The following is a 22212-nucleotide window of genomic DNA, read 5'->3' as shown; positions in this document are numbered from 1 at the left end:
TGACAGATAACGAACCAACCAGGCTCTGGGCGAGAGACAGGGAAGGGTCACCTCCTAGCTAATCCCTGACCTCTTTCTCTGCACTGCTCAGCCCATCTACAGATCTTGAAGGTAGATCTGAGATGTCCCCGTGCCTAGGCTGACAAAACCCTGAATTCCCTGAGATGGTGAAGTGGGAAATAGGAGCAGCCTGCTCGCACAGAACCTGGATGGGAAAGATGACACAAAACAACCAACTAGAAACAACACTTATCTTCCTGAGCTGGAGCAGACAGCCAACCTTCCTTCCTAGCTTCCAAGATCACAATAATGAATATAATCCGCTCAGGGCACTGGGCAGAGGAGCTATTTAAACTAATGACTCCACCCAGTGCACCTGATGAGGGGCGGATCCAGCACGACTCCAAAACAAACACTAAACTCGTGCTGCAACCCTGGCCGACCTCCGCACATCGTCAGAGTGGGGCATGACACTAGGGCAGCAAACTGAATTCTGAATATATATATATATATACAGTACAGACCAAAAGTTTGGACACACCTTCTCATTCAAAGAGTTTTCTTTATTTTCATGACTATGAAGGCATCAAAACTATGAATTAACACATGTGGAATTATATACATAACAAACAAGTGTGAAACAACTGAAAATATGTAATATTCTAGGTTCTTCAAAGTAGCCACCTTTTGCTTTGATTACTGCTTTGCACACTCTTGGCATTCTCTTGATAAGCTTCAAGAGGTAGTCCCCTGAAATGGTTTTCACTTCATAGGTGTGCCCTGTCAGGTTTAATAAGTGTGATTTCTTGCCTTATAAATGGGGTTGGGACCATCAGTTGCGTTGAGGAGAAGTCAGGTGGATACACAGCTGATAGTCCTACTGAATAGACTGTTAAAATTTGTATTATGGCAAGAAAAAAGCAGCTAAGTAAAGAAAAACGAGTGGCCATCATTACTTTAAGAAATGAAGGTCAGTCAGTCAGCCGAAAAATTGGGAAAACTTTGAAAGTAAGGGCTATTTGACCATGAAGGAGAGTGATGGGGTGCTGCGCCAGATGATCTGGCCTCCACAGTCACCGGACCTGAACCCAATCGAGATGGTTTGGGGTGAGCTGGACCGCAGAGTGAAGGCAAAAGGGCCAACAAGTGCTAAGCATCTCTGGGAACTCCTTCAAGACTGTTGGAAGACCATTTCAGGGGACTACATCTTGAAGCTCATCAAGAGAATGCCAAGAGTGTGCAAAGCAGTAATCAAAGCAAAAGGTGGCTACTTTGAAGAACCTAGAATATGACATATTTTCAGTTGTTTCACACTTGTTTGTTATGTATATAATTCCACATGTGTTAATTTATAGTTTTGATGCCTTCATAGTCATGAAAATAAAGAAAACTCTTTGAATGAGAAGGTGTGTCCAAACTTTTGGTCTGTACTGTATATATATTTATAATATTTCTATAGTTATTGCAGATTACAGCATTTATCTAGAGTCGTTCATTTTATGTGAAATGTGTAGCTCGCGTTAGCCTAGTAAAGGAGTAGGCAGTGCTCAGTGTGATTTGAGGTATGAAATGAAAATACAGATCCAGGGAGGAGGCCAAGGAAACTGACTAATGGGTGTAGGCAGCAACTAGTGGAAAAAAATGTATAGAAATAACAAGCTTCACCTTCCACAATTCTTAGCTTATATCGATTGTTGAGCCAAGTAATGCAGACTCCCACACCCATTGCAGGAGAGCAGTGAGCGCTCTATACACACAAGCAATGCCTTCCTTAACACACTGATTTATTACCACAGCTCATTTCACTGTGGGTTTCCTTTTTCTTCCCTGCCAGTGAGGAGTAATGTTCCACAAGCAGATATATTCAGAGAAGCCTGAAAACAGAGGTGATCCTATTCCAGCACGTGTTAAATGTAAGTATATGGATCCTAATAGAAAGATGAGGAAACATCTTCTTTACAACTATCTAGTGTGCTTTTCCTGCTTTGCTATTACATTTATGTGGTTGCTACAGAGCTATTAGCTATTACATAACTTGATAATATAAATTTTTTAGATTTTGTGCTGTATTTCTAAAACACTGGGAGGGATATATCAAAACTGGTGTAAAGGAAAACTGGCTTAGTTGCCCATGGCAGCCAATCAGATTCCACCTTTCATTTCCCAGAGGATCTCTGACAATGAAAGGTGGAATCTAATTGGTTGCTATGGGGCAACTAAGCCAGTATTTCCTTTACACCATTTTGATAAATCCCTCCCAGTGTGGTGTTAGTAAATTAAGAAGACAGACAACAAATACAGAAAATATTGTTAAAGTGTTACCTAGTAAAACAAGTAGTCATCATAGTTTTTCCACATGGTGGCAGTCATAATGCTTTAAGCGGCCTGTACCTAATTGGCTACAGTGAATATTAGCAGTTGCACTGTTTAGATATTGCCCGCAAAAATTCATATAGTCAGTGCATGCATCATTTTTGAAGGTTTTCTGTGCTGTTTTTTCTGGCTTTTTGAAATCCTAGTGGCCCTAGCTCACTAAACTGCACTGCAAAGTACAGGTCTGCAAGCTGTGTACATAATAGTCTTTAGTATAGAAGCTTTAGAACTTTTATAAAGCCAAGCGCTATGGGACATGATCACATGATCAATTTACATACATCTTCATTTGCCTAATAAAATGGTTGTTTCCTTGACAATATTTCCAACGTAGAATGATCTTTCCTTGCCATTCTAACTTTCCACTAACACATTGCCACATACACTGTAAATCAGGGGTCCATGCGATTGGGTGGAAGATCTGCATGGGCAGTTTCACTGGTATAATATCTGTATTACTGAAGTACATGCACTGATTGGCTATCTAGGGCTACTTTCACATCTGTGGCAGGAGGATCTGGCCGCCAGTTCCGCAGAGAGTGCCAGGAATCGCTGGACACAAACAGCAGCGTGCGGCGGTTTCTGTTAGGGCATTTATCAGGCATTTTTGCAGGATTGCGGCTGGCGGGAATTCCAGTTGTATCCGCGGTGCTGAGTCCATAGAACTCTGGCAGACTGTTCTCTGCCGGAATTGCTGCCACAGATGTGAAACTAGCCTAGTAGCACTTCTCTACAGTACACTTTAGTACTACATGTTCTGTTCTGCCTCTTTACCTGTGCCAGGATGAGCTGTCCCATTGGACAATCAGGTGAGGGTGACATGTAAAGACTCTTTTCCTCTAGGTTTCAAAAGTAGCTATTAACCACCAGCAGCTCTTTCTGAGTTTTTTTTTGTTTATGTATTGGTTAATATGCTTATTTTATTTACATTTTTTTACGAGTTGACATTTTGGGGGCGTTGGGACCAATGATTAGTTTTCCATAGAGGTTATGGTCTCAAGTTACAGTGGTTTAACTTCTATTGTCCACCCCCGGATCAAATTAATATTGAAACTTTAGGGACCCCAGTACTGAAAATGATTCTAAAATTAACTGTAACTGGACACGACATGCAGATTTCACCTGGTCACACCTATTTTACATGTAATCTGAAAAGTTGGTGTGAAATCTGTGTTCTCCTTCAGCCTAAAAGTAAAATTGTATGTTGTACTTGATTAAAGAGAATGAGTGAGCTATGTCTATGGTTTACTAAGAAGCATTGCTCAGTGATTGTATACTGTGTGTTCTGTCACATTGTTCCTAATGAGTGGAAACCTCCCACAGAATTGATGCATAATTCAAGCCATTGGAGACTTGACAGTTCTAACAATGGTGCATCAATTCAGAAAATGCGTTGGGGCACAGAGACACCCTGGCAGATGTTAGGATCTCCCTTGTTGTCATCTGCTCCAGGCTGATCACCTTTTTAGCAGCTGAGTTTCCAAGCATCATACCCTACAAGAAACTTAACAAAGTGGCGTGCTTCTAGCTGCCAAACCAGTTTGAGAAGCAGCATATCACATAACCACCTTGTTTTGGTGTCCTGCTGGATCACATGTGTTGGGAACGGAGCTTTCTTACACCTCCCAGTATATGTACATGATATGACTAATATACAGTATAATACGCTGCAGATGTCTCTGTTACTTTAGGTCCCATTGTGATGCAGAAAAAATACACCACCAAGTAGATTGATCTATGGTGGTTATAGAGTTAGATTTGAATTCTGTTTACCAGGAGTGCTTTATTAGAAATCTCGAGATGTGGCACCAAAGGCTAAAGCTTTCCTATTGGAGTCCTCAGCTTCTGAGTACAACTGACAGTGATCACTACCCTTCCTTATGTTGCACAGGTCAATCGGAAATCAATAGATTTTCCTGACAGCAAGAATATTACCTCTGTAAGAAAAATATTTGCCTTTGTAGCTGTTTAGCTATGGAAAGCTTTATTGACTAGAGCTAAATAGAGTTTACCTTCATTTATTGCATGTCAGATTCACATGTTCGAATGTTCAGAACTTGTGCAGCTACATTTACTGGAGGAAGAGCCTTAGGAGAATGTATAAGAGGATATTGCAGCATAATGAATACAAAGATGTCTGAGTAAAAAAAGGTAACTGTGTCCTCTTATACAATCTCCTAAGGCCCCTTTCACCACGGGCGAGAATTCCGTGCGGGTGTAATGCGTGAGGTGAACGCATTGCACCCGCACTGACCTGGACCCAATCACTTCAATGGGGCTGTGCAGATGAGCGGTGATTTTCACGCATCACTTGTGCGTTGCGTGAATATTGAAGCATGTTCTATATTCTGCGTTTTTCACGCAACGCAGGCTTCCATAGAAATAAATGGGGATGTGTGAAAATCGCAAGCATCCGCAAGCAAGTGCGGATGCAATGCGATTTTCACGCATAATTGCTAGGAGATGATGTTAGTAAATTGATAAAAGTCAATTTAACTCTATTATTTTCCCTTATAACATGTTATAAACGAAATTAATAGCATTCTTAATACAGAATGCTTACTAAAAATGTTGCTTGAGGGGTTAAAAAAATTTTAATTAACTCACACATCATCCTGTTGTTCGTGCAGCCGCATGGTCTTCTTTTCTTCATCTTTCAGGACCTGCAAAGCGACCTTTAATGACGTCAGCGCAGGTCCTGCTGAATAAAGATAGAAGATCAAGTGGTGAGCGCGATTACTGTCATCAAAGGTCCTTTTGCAGGTCCTGAAAAGAACCATGCCGGCTGCGCAAAACAACAGGATGAGGTGAGTTAAATATTTTTTTTTAACCCCTCAAGCAACATTTTAGTAAGCATTCTGTATTAAGAATGCTATTATTTTCCTTTATAACCATGTTATAAGGGAAAATAATAAAATATGCAGAACACCTAACCTGAACTTCAGTGAAGAAGTTCGGGTCTGGGTATCACATTCAGTTTTTTTCTCACGCGCGTGCAAAACGCATTGCACTCGCGCGGAAAAAACTTTCGGAAAACATCGGAACGCAATCGCAGTCAAAACTGACTGCAACTGCGTGCCTACTCGCGCGGTTTTCCCGCAATGCATGCGGAGCAAATCCAGGACACCCGTGTGAAAGGGGCCTAAGGCTGTTTTCTAGTACATGTAGCTGCACAGGTGCTGAACGTTCCAACATGCAATAAATGTAGGTAAACTCTATTCAGCCTATAGTATTATTTTGGAGGTCAAGTCTTCCACAGGGCTCATCTACTCAAACACTGGGCAGATATGCTATAATAACATTTTAATTTGGTGGGGCACAGTATTAACACTGCATTCTGGGTGTTTAAGCAGTATGGTGCCCAGCACCAAGTTAACTATCTCTTAACAAGTCATACCTATCTGTAAGAATTTGACTGACAGGTTAGTCTTTGATCTGAGACTCACAACAATTCCTCAATACAGGTGGTTGATGTTCTTACTCTAGGAGCCACTTTGTGCTGTGTCCAGAATGAGGAATGCATACACAGAGTTTACTATATGTGCCGAACAAACTGGACATAAACAGCCAGAGATATGACTTTCCAGGTCCCCAATCTGTGACAGGGACACCCAACAAGCATGTGCATTTATAGCATCTATAACCTATCTTACCCTCTAGCTATACCTGCAAATATTTGAATATATTGATATACAATATACATGGTTCAGCATAACATTAAAACCACTGAAGGTTAAGTGAAAATGATTGATTATCTCATGACAATGGCACTTGTCAGGTTACATAAGAATTATTAGGCAGCAAGTAAACAGTTCTTGAAGTTAAAGGGGTATTCCAGGTGTGACATGTTACCCCCTATCCATAGGACAGTGGATTAACTATTAGACCAGTGAAGGTCCTACCTCCAGGACCACTGATCACATTTTGGGGGCTCCAGGATGTACATGTTTCCATTGTTATGATTGGTGGGGGCTCCAGAGGTAAGGCCTTCACCTATCTAATAGTTTCCTTTATCCTGAGGATAAGGGGTAATTTGTCACAACCAGAATACTTATTTAATTTGTTGAAAGCAGGAAAAATGGAAGAGCATAAGGATCTAAGCAGTTTTAAGCATAATTGTCGGCTAGATGACTGGTCAGAGCATCTCCAAAACTACAGGTCTTGGTATGCAGAGGTTAGTACCTACAAAAAGTGGACTAATGAAGGAGAAAACCAAAGGGACTTATAGGCTCACAAGTCCCGTTTGAATTGCCATTTGGAGTGACGGTTAGCCTGTCTGGTCTGATCCCACAAAAGAGCTACCATTAGCAAAATTTACTGAAAAAGTTTACGCTGGACTTTTCAGAGGTCTTGAGGAGTACATGACTCAGCTGTGCCCAGGAACTATTTTGATGATATGAGGAGGACCTACAGAATATTAGGCTGGTGTGAATCTTATGAAGGATCGATCTATTAGCACATACATTTCAATTTATAATGTATTAGAGAAACTCATTAATAACCTCTTTACTAACCCTATACAGTTTACACAGTATAGTAGTCAAAGCTTGTTATGATAAAAAATAAATATGGTGGGGTTCAAGATAATGCAGTTTTTATATCTGCTACAGTCACGCATGGGCTGTGTACATTAGACCAGTTCTCCCCCCCTCCCATTTTTTTATCTGCTATTAATGATGTAGCAACCATTGTAACAACCATACATGGTTCCCAGATGTGCCACCTTATACTCATCAATGTTTGATGCTGTATGAGTTTTATAAATATTTTAACAGCTTTGATTTGTGATTATGCAGTCACTCGAATAATTTTTGAATTGTTAATGATTTTACGGACTTTATTATTTTCAACAATTTTAACACTTTAAAAAAATAAAAACCGCACATAATGTTGATGAGAAAACTACATATACTTATTTCTCCTTTGTTAATGTTTTCAAACATTTCTGTATGAATGTATGAAAATATAACAATTTAAAGAGGACTTTTATCAGTTTTGTGGTGTATATATTTTTTTCAACCCCCCCCCCCCCCCCCGTTCGTCCGCTGTGGTCCCCCGATATTTTGGCGCACATGTAATGTAATGAGCTGTAACTTCGCGACGTAACTTCGCGCTCACAGCCAGGGAGGAGGAGACGCCCACAGCAGAGACTGAGTCCCGTTGCGAAGTTACAGCTCATTACAATGCAGCGCGCCAAAATAACGGGGGACCACAGTCGGAGGGAGGGGGGGTGGTTTGGGTTTGAAAAAAAAATACACCCATGGCATTCAGTGGGGCCGTCCTACAAGGTAATACCATAATTAGCCTATGTCAAAACTGATGAAAGGTCCTCTATAAAGGCATATACCTGTTTCATGTAAATGAAACACAATTTATGCTTCCTCCATGAATGGTGCTGTGAGTTTTTATGTTTAGTGGCATAATCTGGATGTGGATTTGTGGGGGCTGACAGGAGACATTTTGTGTCGCTGCTGGAGGTTTTCCTGAATTCTGTTTATATAAGCAGCACTTTCACAGCGATAGCTAAAATGTCTATGTACAGATAAAGTTCTTGTTCCCGGTACCATGGCAACGGTTTCCAAGTATTGGCTAGCCCATATACCAGTGAATACTCATTGCTTATTGTATTATACCATACATGAATCATGTAAGAGTCTTGTGCACATCATAGAAATTTTCTTCCTGCCTAATATTAATATCCTAATATGTGATGATTTCATTACTTTAAACTGATATAACTTCCAAACATGACTCTGGTATTTCCTCTAGAACTTCTCTTTTGTCTGCCACACGAAAGACCCTATCAGCATGATTCTAATCATGCACGTCTAAAATCCAGTACAAATTTGGACAGGTGACACTGACATCGTCTCACACACTTCCGACACAAATTGTTCTTTTGCTTCCTGTTGTCTGGTCTCGGGTAGTACCCAACGATTTACAATCACAATTACAGTTTTCTTCCTGATTTACAGTAATGCATCTGCGTGTCATTTTGTTCCCCCAGGTATCTTCCAGAAGTTTAGAAGTCAACTGTAGCTTTTGCACTGAACAAAACTACAGTGCAACAGCTTTGTCAGGGGGTTCAAATGCCCCATATGAGGAGACCACATAATATTTTTGGGGCCAGGAACTTACCCCTCCAATCTGAGAGCATTTAGTTGTGATGATTTTTTTAGTGCAACTTTGTAAGACTGTAGAATCTGCGGTAGTGCCCTTTCACGTGACCGCATTTTTGGTCCGCGCCTGATCTCCATTTTTTGCGGATTGGATGCAGACCCATTCATTCAGTGGGGCCAAAAAATGCAGCAGCACATCCAGTTTGTATCCGTTGCACTTGTCCTACTCTTGTCTGTTTTGTGAACACAAATTGTCATTGTTACAGTGGGTCCCACAAAAAAACTAAACGGATGCAATGCGGACATAATGTCACAAAGGGTTAACTGTTTTTCCAGCTGTGTGAATCTTACTTTCACTTTGTGCTGTCATCTAACAACCCTTATCTCTAAATTAGGCCTCCTGCACACAAACGTGTGCTGTCCGTTGCCGTATTGCGGACCCGCAATATATGGGCGCTATTCCGTGGGCATTCCGCATCACGGATGCGGACCCATTCACTTCAATAGGTCCGCAAATCCGGAGATGCGGAACGGAAGCACAGAATGGAACCCTACGGAAGCACTACGGAGTGCTTCCGTGGGGTTTCGTCCCGTACTTCTGTTCCGCAAAAAGATAGAACATGTCCTATCTTTTTGCGGAACGGGTGGATCGCGGACCCATTAAAGTGAATGGGTCCGCGATCCGCTGCGGCTGCCCCACGTCGGTGTTCGCAGCGGTGATTGTGTGCAGGAGGCCTTACTAAGAGGTCATAAAGACTTATTTAATGCCACATTCTTATCAGTAAGATGAGGATTGAGCTGAGATAAGGAGCCTGTCAGCTAGCTGCCTGAGGGATCCTGCTAATACGTATACCAGCCTCTGTACAACGAAAAAGGTTTCTATATTTTTAATAAAGAACAATTTAAAAAAGGATTTTTACCTCATAATTAGTACAATGCAATAATAAAAAAGTGCCCCCAAAGATGTACATAGCCTTTAATTCTTTTCTGAGCAGTAATCCGGTATACAGGTATGTGTATCAAAGTGACCATGTTGTTTCCTCTGTGGGAGATACACCTATGTTGTTGCTTTAATCTATAAATCTTAGGAGCATGTTGTATGTTGTGGTGGTTAATCAATGCAACCATGTAAGGGCTTAGTTTTGTATGACAGACAATCCACCATTACTTTGCAAAATTCCATTCATATTCAGGTCCTAGAATAATTATGAGGAGACTCAGCCTTTCATATTAGCAATTCACTACTGCTGGGGAGCCATGCAATTATGACACTGTGGGAGGAGCCATGCTGAGGCTTTTATGTCTGGTCTCATTGGTAGTCACTGAATATCAGCAATTAGACCTTATAAGTCATCATTTCACTGCTCAGATGTGAAGTCAGCCATCTTAAATGGAATATTATCTACATCAATTTTGAACAGATCCATAAAATAGTTTCATATTTTATGGTTAATCAGGCCCTTTTCCATTACATACAATGCATTTGAAAAGTCTTCAGACTCCTTCAGTTTTCACATTTTATTATGTTGCGGCCTTTGCCCATCAGTCTGCACTCAAACCCCATAATGTGGGAGGAGTAAAAACAGAGGGGGTCAGCTTAGGGCTTTATTAAGGCCGCGTCTAAAACGCCGTCTTAATAAATGTGCCCCAGAATTTTAGACATTTTTGCAAATGATTTAAAGAAAAAAATAAAATTTGGCATAGACTTAAGTATTCAAACGCTTTGCTATGACACTTGAAATTTGCCTCTGTGGGCCTCCAATTTCTCTTGATCATCTTTGAGATGTTTCTTGTAATGCTTGTAGATAGGGACAGACATGGACAGTGAGCCTTAACCTGGAACCAAGCCCATTTTCCCTACCTACATGCAGTTCAATCCCTAGGTAGCAAGACTACAACTAGTCGATGGTCCATATGCTACTAAGGTGCAGAGACAGACAAACACCAATGGAAAAAAGCAACACAAAGGAATAATCTACATGATTGGGTCAGAACCAGGCGGACAACGCAGTACAAAAACGAGAGACAGTAGTGAAAAGACAAGCCAATATCAAATACCAGATGGGATGCACAGTACAAATCAATTGAGACAGAGAGTGATGAAAAGACAAGCCGAGGTAAAAACAAACAAATCCAAACGAATTCAAGAACCAGGAACCTAGCTAGTGAGCCCAAACAAGATTGTCATTGTGCTGGTATATGGCCAGGAAGGGGTTTAAATAGAGTCCCAGGATCAGAACCTGATAGTCATGACTCGACTCTTCATTAGTCAGAACACTAGCACACAGGAATAAAGCAGCTGCGCAATCAACCCAGTGCTAGTCGCCTCCAGCACAAACCCGCTGTGGGGAGAAATGTAGCATTGCATCCTGTCGCTAAGGATGCTGTCACGTCACCAGGGGCATGACTTAGCAGCACCTCTCTTCCGGTGTCGCACCGAAGTTGGAGATCTCACAAGGTGGGGCCCAGACAGGTAAGTTTGTGACATTACCCCCCTTTTAAGAGGGGCCACCGGACCCTCAACATGGGGAGCAGGCTTTGATGGAAACTTGAGATAAAACTCTCTTATTAAATGAGGAACATGAACATCCCGAGCCGGCACCCATGTTTTCTCCTCAGCACCATATCCCTTCCAATGTATTAGGTACTGCAGAGAGCCCGGAACTCTCTGAGAGTCAAGGATTTTCTGCACTTCATATATAACCTCACCTAGAATTACCACTGCATCAGGAGGTTTATGTGGAGCAATGATTTATGAAAAACATTATGTATCTTGAACGAGGATGGTAATTGAAATGAAAAGATTATTTATGATAGCATCCACCGAGGGATTTGCAGAGTTTGACCCAGAGACTGAAGAAAAGCACGGATTAAACCCATAATTGCAATAAAAAGGTGAGATGCCACTAGAGGAGCTGACGTGGTTGTTAAAGAAGACCTTTCACCAGAATAAAGTATCTAAACTGACTATATAGACGTGAAGAGCGGCGCCCAGGGATCCCCCTGCACTTACTGTTATCCCCGGGCGCCACTCTGTTCTCCGGTTATAGCCTCCGGTGTGTTTGCAGTTAGGCTCCACCCAGTTGAGCCTGCCGCGGTCTCCTTCTCCTATGCTGTAGCGCTGGCCAATCGCAGCGCTCAGCTCATAGCCTGGCTATGAGCTGAGCGCTGTGATTGGCCAGCGCTACAGCATAGGAGAAAGACGCCGGCAGGTTCTCCTGGGTGGAGCCTAACTATGAACATACCGGAGGCTATAACCGGAGAACGGAGCGGCGCCCGGAGATAACAGTAAGTGCAGGGGGATCCCTGGGCGCCGCTCTACACGTCTATATAGTCAGTTTAGATACTTTATTCTGGTGAAAGGTCCTCTTCAATAGCCAACTCTGCTAGGGGCAAAAACCTCTTGCACGTGTTCTGACAGTAAGAAACAAAGCATCTTAAAAACTGCTCCAAAACCTGGTTGATCCTTTCAGTTTGTACATATGTATCCAGATGGAACACAGATGAAGAGGAGAGTTTGATCCCTAAGGCTACTTTCACACCTGCGTTTGGTGCGGATCCGTCTGGTATCTGCACAGACGGATCCGCACCTATAATGCAAACGCTTAGATCCGTTCAGAACGGATCCGTTTGCATTACCATGAACAAAAAAAAAAAAAAAATGTTTTCTTTTTTTTTGTTCATGATAATGCAAACGGATCCGTTTTGACTTACATTGTAAGTCTGGACGGATCCGTTTGCCTCCGCACGGCCAGGCGGACACCCGAACGCTACAAGCTGCGTTCAGGGGTCCGCCTGCTGAGCGGAGCGGAGGACAAACGGTGCCAGACTGATGCATTCTGAGCGGATCCGCATCCACTCAGAATGCATTAGGGCTGGACGGATCCGTTCGGGGCCGCTTGGGAGAGCCTTCAAACGGAACTCGCAAGCGGAGCCCCCGAACGCTAGTGTGAAAGTAGCCTAACCTGTTTCTAAATTCTCTCCAGAATCTCAAGACAAATTGGACACCGTTATCTGAGACAATGGACTCGGGTATCCTATGTAATCTAAAAATATTGGAAACAAACAAAGCAGCCAATTCTTTGGCGTCAAGAAGTTTCTTTAATGGAATCAGATGACACATCTTAGAGAATCTAACAGTGACCAACCAGACAACCATCTTTCCCCAGGAGGGTGGAAGGTCTGTAATGAAAACCTTTGAGATGTGGGTCCAAGGTCTTTGTGGAATGGGCAAGGGGCAAAGTAAACCCGCAGGATGTCTCCTAGGTACCTTGTGCAAAGAGAAAAAAAGGTTTTGGAGACGGAATATTCTGCACAGATGTACAAAAATAGGGGGGGGGGGGGGGGGTTGGGGAAAAGTGGAATGAATAAGGCGCCAAGAGATAACCACAAATTGGTGGGGAAAAAAAGGACAGAATTGAGAGGAATGTATATAGAATGGAGAGAACTAGGCAGCTCCCCAAGGACCCCCTAGAAAAAATGGGGGGAAATTCAGTACCAACTGGTGGACTGAAGTTAGAATAGGTTGCTGGTGAGCCGGGTATCACAGGAGTCCTGATGATACCCAGGGGGCGCCACATAAACACCAGTGCTATTAATAAAATTGTACAGTTATAGTGGAATACACTATTATAATCTTGATAAAAAGTTGCACTTACTTCACCCGGGGAGGAGGGCATAGGATAAAGCTCAAGACACCTATACCTCAACCTCCCCCGCCGAGGTCGCTTCAAATGATGTAGTAATAGCTTCCTGGTCCCAAAAGGATGACACCGGGGCTCCAATGTATATAGGAAGTCTTTTATTAATTCAGCTCGATGCGTTTCGGGAATATATCCCTTTTTCAAGAGCATATACATATAACAGAGAGACACAAACTTATATAGGGGAATACAAACACATGGTATAAGGTCATCCTCCTTAGGGGAGGAGAAAAGGCCAAAAAAAATGGGGTCATTTCCTGTCCATTATTTCATCCACTTATTGTAGTGAAAAAAAAACAATCCCTTCAAGAGATTCCTATTCGCTCTTTATACAGAATGTCCAATTTATTCATAAGTAGACAATATTTGAGTGGCTGTCCCTAAAAACCAAAGAGAAGGAGTGGGACCAGTCCCACTCCTTCTCTTTGGTTTTTAGGGACAGCCACTCAAATATTGTCTACTTATGAATAAATTGGACATTCTGTATAAAGAGCGAATAGGAATCTCTTGAAGGGATTGTTTTTTTTTCACTACAATCAGTGGATAAAATAATGGACAGGAAATGACCCAATTTTTTTGGCCTTTTCTCCTCCCCTAAGGAGGATGACCTTATACCATGTGTTTGTATTCCCCTATATAAGTTTGTGTCTCTCTGTTATATGTATATGCTCTTGAAAAAGGGATATATTCCCGAAACGCGTCAAGCTGAATTAATAAAAGACTTCCTATATACATTGGAGCCCCGGTGTCATCCTTTTGGGGACCAGGAAGCTATTACTACATCATTTGAAGCGACCTCGGCGGGGGAGGTTGAGGTATAGGTGTCTTGAGCTTTATCCTATGCCCTCTTCCCCGGTGAAGTAAGTGCAACTTTTTATCAAGATTACAATAGTGTATTCCACTATAACTGTACAATTTTATTAATAGCCCTGGAGTTTATGTGGCGCCCCCTGGGTATCATCAGGACTCCTGTGATACCCGGCTCACCAGCAACCCTATCCTGGGTACCTTGGCCCTAGGAGACCATGTAGGCCACCAGTAGGCTCTGGAGACCAGATGTTTAGTCCCAGCAATACCCGGATAACCTGCCAGTACAGAGCAATGAGATTCCTCTAAAAACTTAACGTGAAGATTTGGAGGAACAAACAATTTACCAGAGGGAAGGTTACTAGGAGCCAGATTCTGACAACATTGTATTTCGGCGGCAAGATCAGGACTAACGGCAGTAATGACAACACCAGCGGTAGGGATATTACCAGGTTCATTATCGATAGAATCAAAAGTGCCAAAACTACGTGATAAGGCATTCGCCTTCACAATACTGGATCCAGGACAAATCAAGTGTCGCCGCTCCTTAAAGGCCCATTTGATGGCCAACAGTTCTCGATTGCCAATGTCATAGTTCCTCTCAGCTGAGAATTTTCTGGATAAAAATACACATGGATGCAAAATAGTTAGGGAAGACGACACCCCCTTCAGCACCCACTTCTAACTCAAAAGCTTCTACCTCAACAATGAAAGGGTTGGTCACATCCGGCTAAATGAATACAGTTGCCTGAATGAAACTTTATTTAAAGGAGATGTGTCACCAAAATTTTTATCTGCCAGTTAAAATTATATAGTAGCACATATTTCTTCTAATTTGTTTTTATTTTCTGATTTTTTAATTTTATTTCCTGAAAATTATTATGGTGGCTGTCATCTTGCTTGATCTGTTCTTAACAGCATTTACACAGCATTAAAAAGTAGTTCTATAGCAGCTCCATGGGCCATAGACACAATGGACAGGAGGAGACCTTATTGACTTACATGAGAAAGTTTTCTAGGCATGCTCTGTGACCTGTGCATTGCACAAGGAAAGAATAGATAAACTTTGACAATCACCTATTGTGAATGGTGGATCCTGTCATATCTATACACAGAGATTATATCATTACAGGCAGGATTAGAATAAAATATAACTGCAGTAAAGTGATCTGCACAAACCAAGAAGTGGCGCCAATTATTAGACATAGTGGCCCGTGCAACAACGGCAGGAACCTAGCTAGTGAGCCCAAACAAGACCATCACTGGCACTGGTATATGGCCAGGAAGGGGTTTAAACAGAGCACCGAGTCCCAGAATCAGAACCTGATAGGCCATGACTCGGTGCTCTATTAGTCAGAACACTAGCACGCAGGAATAAAGCAGATGAACAATCAACCCACTACTAGTTTCCTCCAGCACATTCCCACTGTGGGGAGAAATAGAGCATTGCATTCTGTTGCTAAGGATGCTGTCGCGTAACCAGGGGGCGCCAAAGCTGGAGATCTCACCACTAGAGGCTTGACAGGTAAGTTTGTGACATTTCTGCACGTTGATTGGAGTCCACCTGTGGTAAATTCAGTTTATTAAACATGATTTGGAAAGACACATCCCTGCCTGTATAAGGTCTCACAGCTGACAAAGCATATCAAAGCAATAACCAAGCCATGAAGAGGAGGGAACTGCATGTAGAGCTCAGAGACAGGATTATGTCAAGGCACAGAACTGGAGATGGGTACAAAAAATTTCTGCTGCAATGAAAGTTCCCAAGAGCACAGTGGCCTCCATACTTCTTAAATGGAAGAAGTTTGGAACAATTAGGACTCTTCCTAAAACTGGCCGCCACACCAAATGTAATCAGAGGAGAAGGGCCTTGGGAAGAGAGGTGACCAAGAAACCAATGGTCACTCTGGCTGAGCGCCAAACATCCTGTGTGCAGATGGCAGGAACTTCCAGAAGGTCAACCATCACTGTAGCATTGTCACGATACAGGGTAGGGATAAGTGCAGCCCTAAACTCCACCCCACCTCTGTCCCCGCCTATTTGCACGGCCCGTCCTAACCGACGGCGTACAACTTGGCGGCAGTCCTTCGCTTAGACATGTGCAGGGGCCTAAGAAGATAAAGAAGTACCGTAACAGAGTAAGGAAAGCCAAGGTCAAAGCCAGGAGGTCATGCACGTACACAGGGAGAAATACAATAACGAGGTCAAAACACAATCCGGAGTCAGAAGCCAAGATGTCACGTCAATTCCAGGGAGGTCACAAGGTCGAGGTCAAAAACAAAGCCGAGGTCCAAACACACACAGAAAGGCGCAATACAAAATGCTGGTGAGGGTACTAAGACCAATCACAGGCAACCTGTGGCCAGCAGGCTGCCTGTTTAAATAACTCCTACAGGTGAGTCACATGATGTGGCCAGCGTCACGTGACTCTGATTGCTCATAACATCGGTGCTCAGATCCCCTGCTGCTCGTTGTCTAGGGGACAGAGGACGCCGGCCACGCTGAGGAGGCGTGCGCAGCCGGGTCCTCCCTGCCCCCTGGTCCCCATGGAGACGAGGATGCCAACCGCTGTATGCACGGGATGCCGGCGGTGTGGCAAATTAAGAGTACACCGCCGGCTCCCCGTGACAAGCATTCCATATATCTGGGCTTTATGGCAAAATGGCCAGAAAGAAGCCTTTCCTCAGTAAAATACACATGTAAACCTGCCTGGAGTTTGCAAAAAAAAAAAGCACCTAAAGGACTCACAATGTGAAATCAAGATTGAGCTTTTTGAACTCGGTTCTAAGCATCATGTCTGGAGGAAACCAGGCACTGCTCATCATCTGCCAATATAATTTCAATAGTGAAGCATGGTGGTGTCAGTTTTTTTCAGCAGCTGGGAGAGGGAGATTGGTCAGGGTTGAGGTAAAACTGAATGGAGCAAAGTACAGTGATATTCTTAATGAGAACCTGATCCAGAGTGCTTTGGACCTCAGACTGAGCTGAAGGTTTGCCTTCTAGAAAGACAATGACCCTAAGCACACAGCCAAGACAACACCTGAGTGGCTTAAGTACCTCGGCTAGCCAAGCCAGAGCCCTGACTTGAACCCAGTTTGAACGTCTGTGGAGAGACCTGAAAATGGCTGTCCACCAAAAGTCCCATCCAACCTGACAGAGGTTGAGAGGATCTGTAGAGAAGGTGTGTAGCCCTTGTGGCATCATACCAAAAAAGACTGGAAGCTGTAATTCCTGTCAAAGGTGTTTCAGCTAAGTACTAAGTAAAGGGTCTGAATACTTATGTCTGTTTAATATTTAAGATTTTCCTTTTCAATAAATTAGCAAATATTTCAAACATTTTGTTTTCACTTTCTCATTATGGGGTATTGAGTACAGAATGATGGGAAAACCTGATTATTATTATTTTTTTATTTGAGCACAAGGCTGTAATATAGCACAATGTCAAAAAGTGAAAGGGTCTGAAGTCTTTTCGAATGCATTGTTCCTTGAGGAGGTGTCTTAAAGATGACCCTGTTCCTAGTTCAGCACAGTATAAGTGTATTGGATTGATACCAGGACACAGTGCTTGTGTTAGTCTTTATTACTTTTTAAAAAGCTCTAGGGGCTGACTAGAAGCAAGCGACCGTTCATTCAGAGGATTCAGTACAGTAGTCCCTTTCCTCCAGCAGCCACATGGTAATTTTGGAATGCAGGGTCAAACAACAAGCTCAGTCATTGGAGTATTCCCTGGTGACTCCCAGATTGTGTGCCAGGCCATCCAGGCTAATCACTTCAAGTGCTTTGTGGAAACACTGCTTTTGCTTAGGTCTGCATGATACTGTTCCACCAGTGGAAAAACATAAGCATGATGAGGGGTGTAGTTGGCAGACAGAAATATCTCAACAGACTACATTCTCCTTTTAGCTTTCCACACTTGAAAGTGTGAGCAGCATTTACTCTTCTGTAAAGCGACAGAAGCACAGACTTCCAGGAGAACTGACTTCACTTGAAGACTCCTTATCCTTGCAATCCTTGAGTTACGGATGACGGCAGTTTAATAGGTATGTTGAGCAGACACTTCTCTTGGATTTGAGCTTTTTGTTGGCTGCTGTCACTTTAAAGGTCTTTTAAAATAGGCGGATGTTTAACCCTTTCTTTAATCGTGTTACAACTAAGCTGCAACACTTTTTTTCCTTGCTAAATGCTAGTCACTGATTCCTGGTTGCTAGGGGGGTGGGTGTACATGCACTGATGTGCCAAATGTTCAACTGCTTGGGTGTAAAATTGTTGTTGCCTTTCTCTTTTGTGTTAGTCCTTGGCTCATTTTCTTATTGCATTGTGGCTGCACCTGCTGGAAGATAACATTAGCATAGTCACTGATTGTGATACTGAAGACGAACTAATGCTCTCATTCATATAAATTGGAGCTATGAGGGTCTGCGTCTTCTCAAAATGTTGTATGACAGTAAATATGCTTCATACCTTGGAAATGGCTCTACCAGTGTGTGAAGGTCTGTGTTGGGAAGTGAAAGAAATCACTTTATATTTTGAGTCCTTTTTTTAATTTTTATTTTTAGTCATAGCTAGTGAATTTTCCAGCTTTAGTTCTTCACTGTAAAATTGCTTGGTATAATTTTCGTCAGTACTTGGTGATGTGGTGACTCAGAATGAATGCTGTTGCTAGGTTAAACCAAAAGAAAACCGTTACTAATGTTTGCCTCACTGACTGGGCACCACATGTGCAAATATCCGGAAGTGGAATTCCTCTTTTTCTTTAGATGTTACAAATTTGCTTATGGTCAGAATGTATCACATTTTCAAAGTATGTCCTGGTCTCGTTGATTCATACAGCAATTTCAACATTTCTGGCCAAGCTGTGTCATTCGTAATGGTGTAAGGAAAAAGTCAGTCATTCTCCCTTCTGCACGTAATACTTCAGTCAGTCCTTACTTATTAGCTGCAGTTTTGTATTTTGTTTCAATTATTTTTACATTTTTTATTTTATATTATCCACTTCTCTTATATTCAGCTTATTTTAAACTATATAATTAAAGGAATGTTCCCATCTTAAGGCTTATCTTATGTCTGATAGATGCAGGTCCCTTTGTGACCTGTACCTACCTCTAGAACTCCGACCTCCTCCCACCTGGAGGTGGTCAAGGCTACAGAAACAGCAGAGTGGGTTGTGCTGCACTGTTTTCATTGATCCTATACAAGGGAACAGTGTTGGAAATATTTAAAGTGTAAAAAAGACAGCATTACATATGATTAAGAACCCCATTGATAATGCTTGAATCTGTCAAAGCTGGGCTAAAAACTGTACGCTCCCATAGGCTTCATGAAAGAGACGACTGTAGTTAGAGCGTTTCTGCACCTACATTTATGTTTAGAAAAACCTGATGCCGCTGTACGGAGATGGAGAATAATACAGGACCTCTTCACTTTCGACAAGCTGCTTCTCTCATTTTTTGACAGACTGGTTGCTAGGGAGGCGCTGCCTCACAACCACAGTCTTTTCAATATTGTTTTAGGCAATGCATTAGCAGCAACCAGTTCACCAAAGATTCCAAGATCACCAAAAAGAGAGTCCTTGTGTTCTTCACTACCCCCTCAGGCTATACAAAGGTCATTTGCGGGAGAGGCTTCTGACATTGTATGGCTGCCTAGGTAACCATACCATCTGCTTCTCATGTTCTGATGTCAGTTTTAAACTTCAGGTACAAAACACAGGATCAGTGAAGAATGTTGATAAAATTAAACTGAATGTAGGACATAGAAACTGGAGAACATTGCTGCTACCATGCTGTCGGTTCCTTCTTAAGAACAATGCGGTTTGCAACTACTGTAGATTGGTGGCCCAGCAGGTCACTGGTTAGTAGCAGGTCTGCAGTAGATTCTGGAATTTGTATGTTCTCCCCATGTCAATATGGGCTTCCTCTAGTTTTCTCCTGCAGTGTAAATACATAGCCATCGATCATTTGGTATCCCATGAAATTGTCCATAATAATGTGAGTGACTACAATCTGCATATATTGCTGGAGAATATATTTGAATATATTAAAAGTCATAGGAAATAAGTAATCTGGTTAACATGCATACTACATTTATGATGTACATGACTTTATGTGTCAAAGATATCGGGCACTATACTGTGAGTAAATCTTCAGGCTGTCCCCAGCGTGACCATTCTGCCTGAGGCTTCTTTTGTCTGAAGGGATGGTGCAGGGGGCTTATAAAAACCATTCAAAAGGCCTAGCCCTCTATGCAATTTTTACATCCACGAACCACCCCTCAGAACAGCTAGCATGCCTGACTTGTTTATATACGTGTCCAGCACATTCTGGAAAATTGAGGATACAGATAGAGGAAGCAAAGTGGAGAGGGCTATAGCATTGGAACAGTAAAAAAACGAAGATGGCATAAGCTTCCGTGTCTCTGTATGTGATATCCTGCTCCTGTTATATTGATTAAATGCTTAATACATAGTGTTAGCGTTACATTATTTGTATGACTTTTCAGAAGGAATAGCCCTTCCTGGACAAAGATGACTGCAGGTAGTTTGCATGATTTACATATCATTAGCACATTACTGGTGTTTATACAATCCTCTAATCCCAAGGTGTGAACCACACCAAATGTACAATGTCTAAGTTGAGCTAAAAATACTTTAAATGTGCTAGGACCGTGAGAGAGGAATGGTAACTGTACGTTGAGAGTTTACATCAGTAACCTTAGATTTTTGCCCTTGTCTGCTAGAGCTTGCAGTAAGTGAATGTGGGCTAAACAGAAAAGGTAGACACTTTAGCATTGTGCATGTGAATCAAATATTATCAAATACTTAAAGGGAGTCTTTCACCTATACTGACCGTTATAGAACACTAACACCATTATCAGCATTATAGTCCCCATATGTGAATGCTACTTACTGTTTAGCTGGCCGTCGCTTATTTTCTTCAAAAAACACTTTTATTCAATATGCAAATTAGGTCTGAAGGTGCCCAGGGGCGGCGTTCAAGCGGACGGTGCCCAGGTCCCTCGTCGCTATTCATATGAAACCCCTCCCCTTTCACCCCTCTGGCCCGCCCTAGGTTCTTCATAAATCCAGCGCCAGCGCCGTTCACAAGATTTGCCGCGCCTGCGCACTTCATTCCCCATTCCGGCACATGCGCATTAAACGCTCTTGTGCCTCTGCCCATAATGGGGAATGAAGTGCGCAGGCGTGGCGAATCTTGTGAACGGCGCTGGCGCTGAATTTCTGAAAAACCTAGGGATGGCCAGAGGGGTGAAAGGGGAGGGGTTTCATATGAAAAGCGACGAGGGTCCTGGGCACTGGCCGCTTGAACGCCGTCCCTGGGCACCTTCAGGCCTAATTTGCATATTGAATAAAAGTGTTTTTTTAAGAAAATAAGCGACAGACAGCTAAACAGTAAGTAGCATTCACATATGGGGACTATAATGCTGATAATGGTGTTAGTGTTCTATAACGGTCAGTATAGGTGAAAGACTGCCTTTAAAGGGGTTGACCAGAATTTTGATATTGATGGCCTTTCCTCAGGATAGATCATTATTATCTGATTGGCGGGGGCCCCATACCCCCATGATCAGCTGTTTTGTTGTAGCTCCAGTGTCAGCTCTACACATTACCATCCATTGTGTAGTGGACATAGTATCGAACTGCTCCCATTGAAGTGAATGTGAGCACCGCTGTAGTTATCGGCTCTGTCTACTACACAATGGATGGAGCTACTGCAGGACAGATGATTGGCAGGGGTTTGTGGGAGTCAAAGCACGCTAATCTGATATTGATGGGCTGCGGACAAGAATAGGCATTTCTATCGTAGGGCTGGACTTGTGCGGTCCGCAAAATGCAGAACGCACATGACCTGTATCCGTGTTTTGCAGAGTGCACCGTAATCTCGTGCATGCGCCTATGTTACACACATCTGGGCCTGTGCGGTGTCCTGGCAGCTGCCTCATCCAGGGGAATCGCGCATGCGCCAGCTGTCTGCGCACTCTGCTATTCCTTTCAGCTGAAGTGTGCAGACAGCTGGTACATGCGTGATTCCCCTGGATGAGGCTGCTGCCAGGACACAGCACGGGCCGGGACGTGGAGATCAAGGGCGCATGTGCGAGATTACGGTGCACTGGGGGAAAAAAAGCAGAGGAGAGGAGTGAATAATTAACAGCAGGGCAGCGCCGGGCTCCAAGATAAGGGGCGCGGCTGGGCCCCA

General features: G+C 42.8%; 1 protein-coding gene across 3 annotated transcripts in view; it reads left to right on the top strand.

Moving 5' to 3' along the window:
- TIAM2 (TIAM Rac1 associated GEF 2) overlaps positions 1 to 22212 on the top strand; it is a 409027-nt gene that overhangs the window by 163637 nt on the left and 223178 nt on the right. Inside the window, exon 1 of one of the 3 annotated variants that reach the window (XM_040429384.1) lies at positions 1861 to 1913. The exons of 1 other annotated variant lie outside the window; for it this stretch is intronic. The gene's annotated coding sequence lies outside the window, so the exon portion shown is untranslated. Of the gene's footprint in view, positions 1 to 1860; positions 1914 to 17792; positions 18043 to 22212 lie in introns of those variants that run through there. One more of the 3 variants, XM_040429383.1, reaches the window with a different exon arrangement.

This window comes from Bufo bufo, chromosome 4 (genome assembly GCF_905171765.1).
Source record: "Bufo bufo chromosome 4, aBufBuf1.1, whole genome shotgun sequence".
Lineage (NCBI taxonomy): Eukaryota > Metazoa > Chordata > Amphibia > Anura > Bufonidae > Bufo > Bufo bufo.
This window is presented reverse-complemented; position numbering and strand designations above follow the sequence as displayed.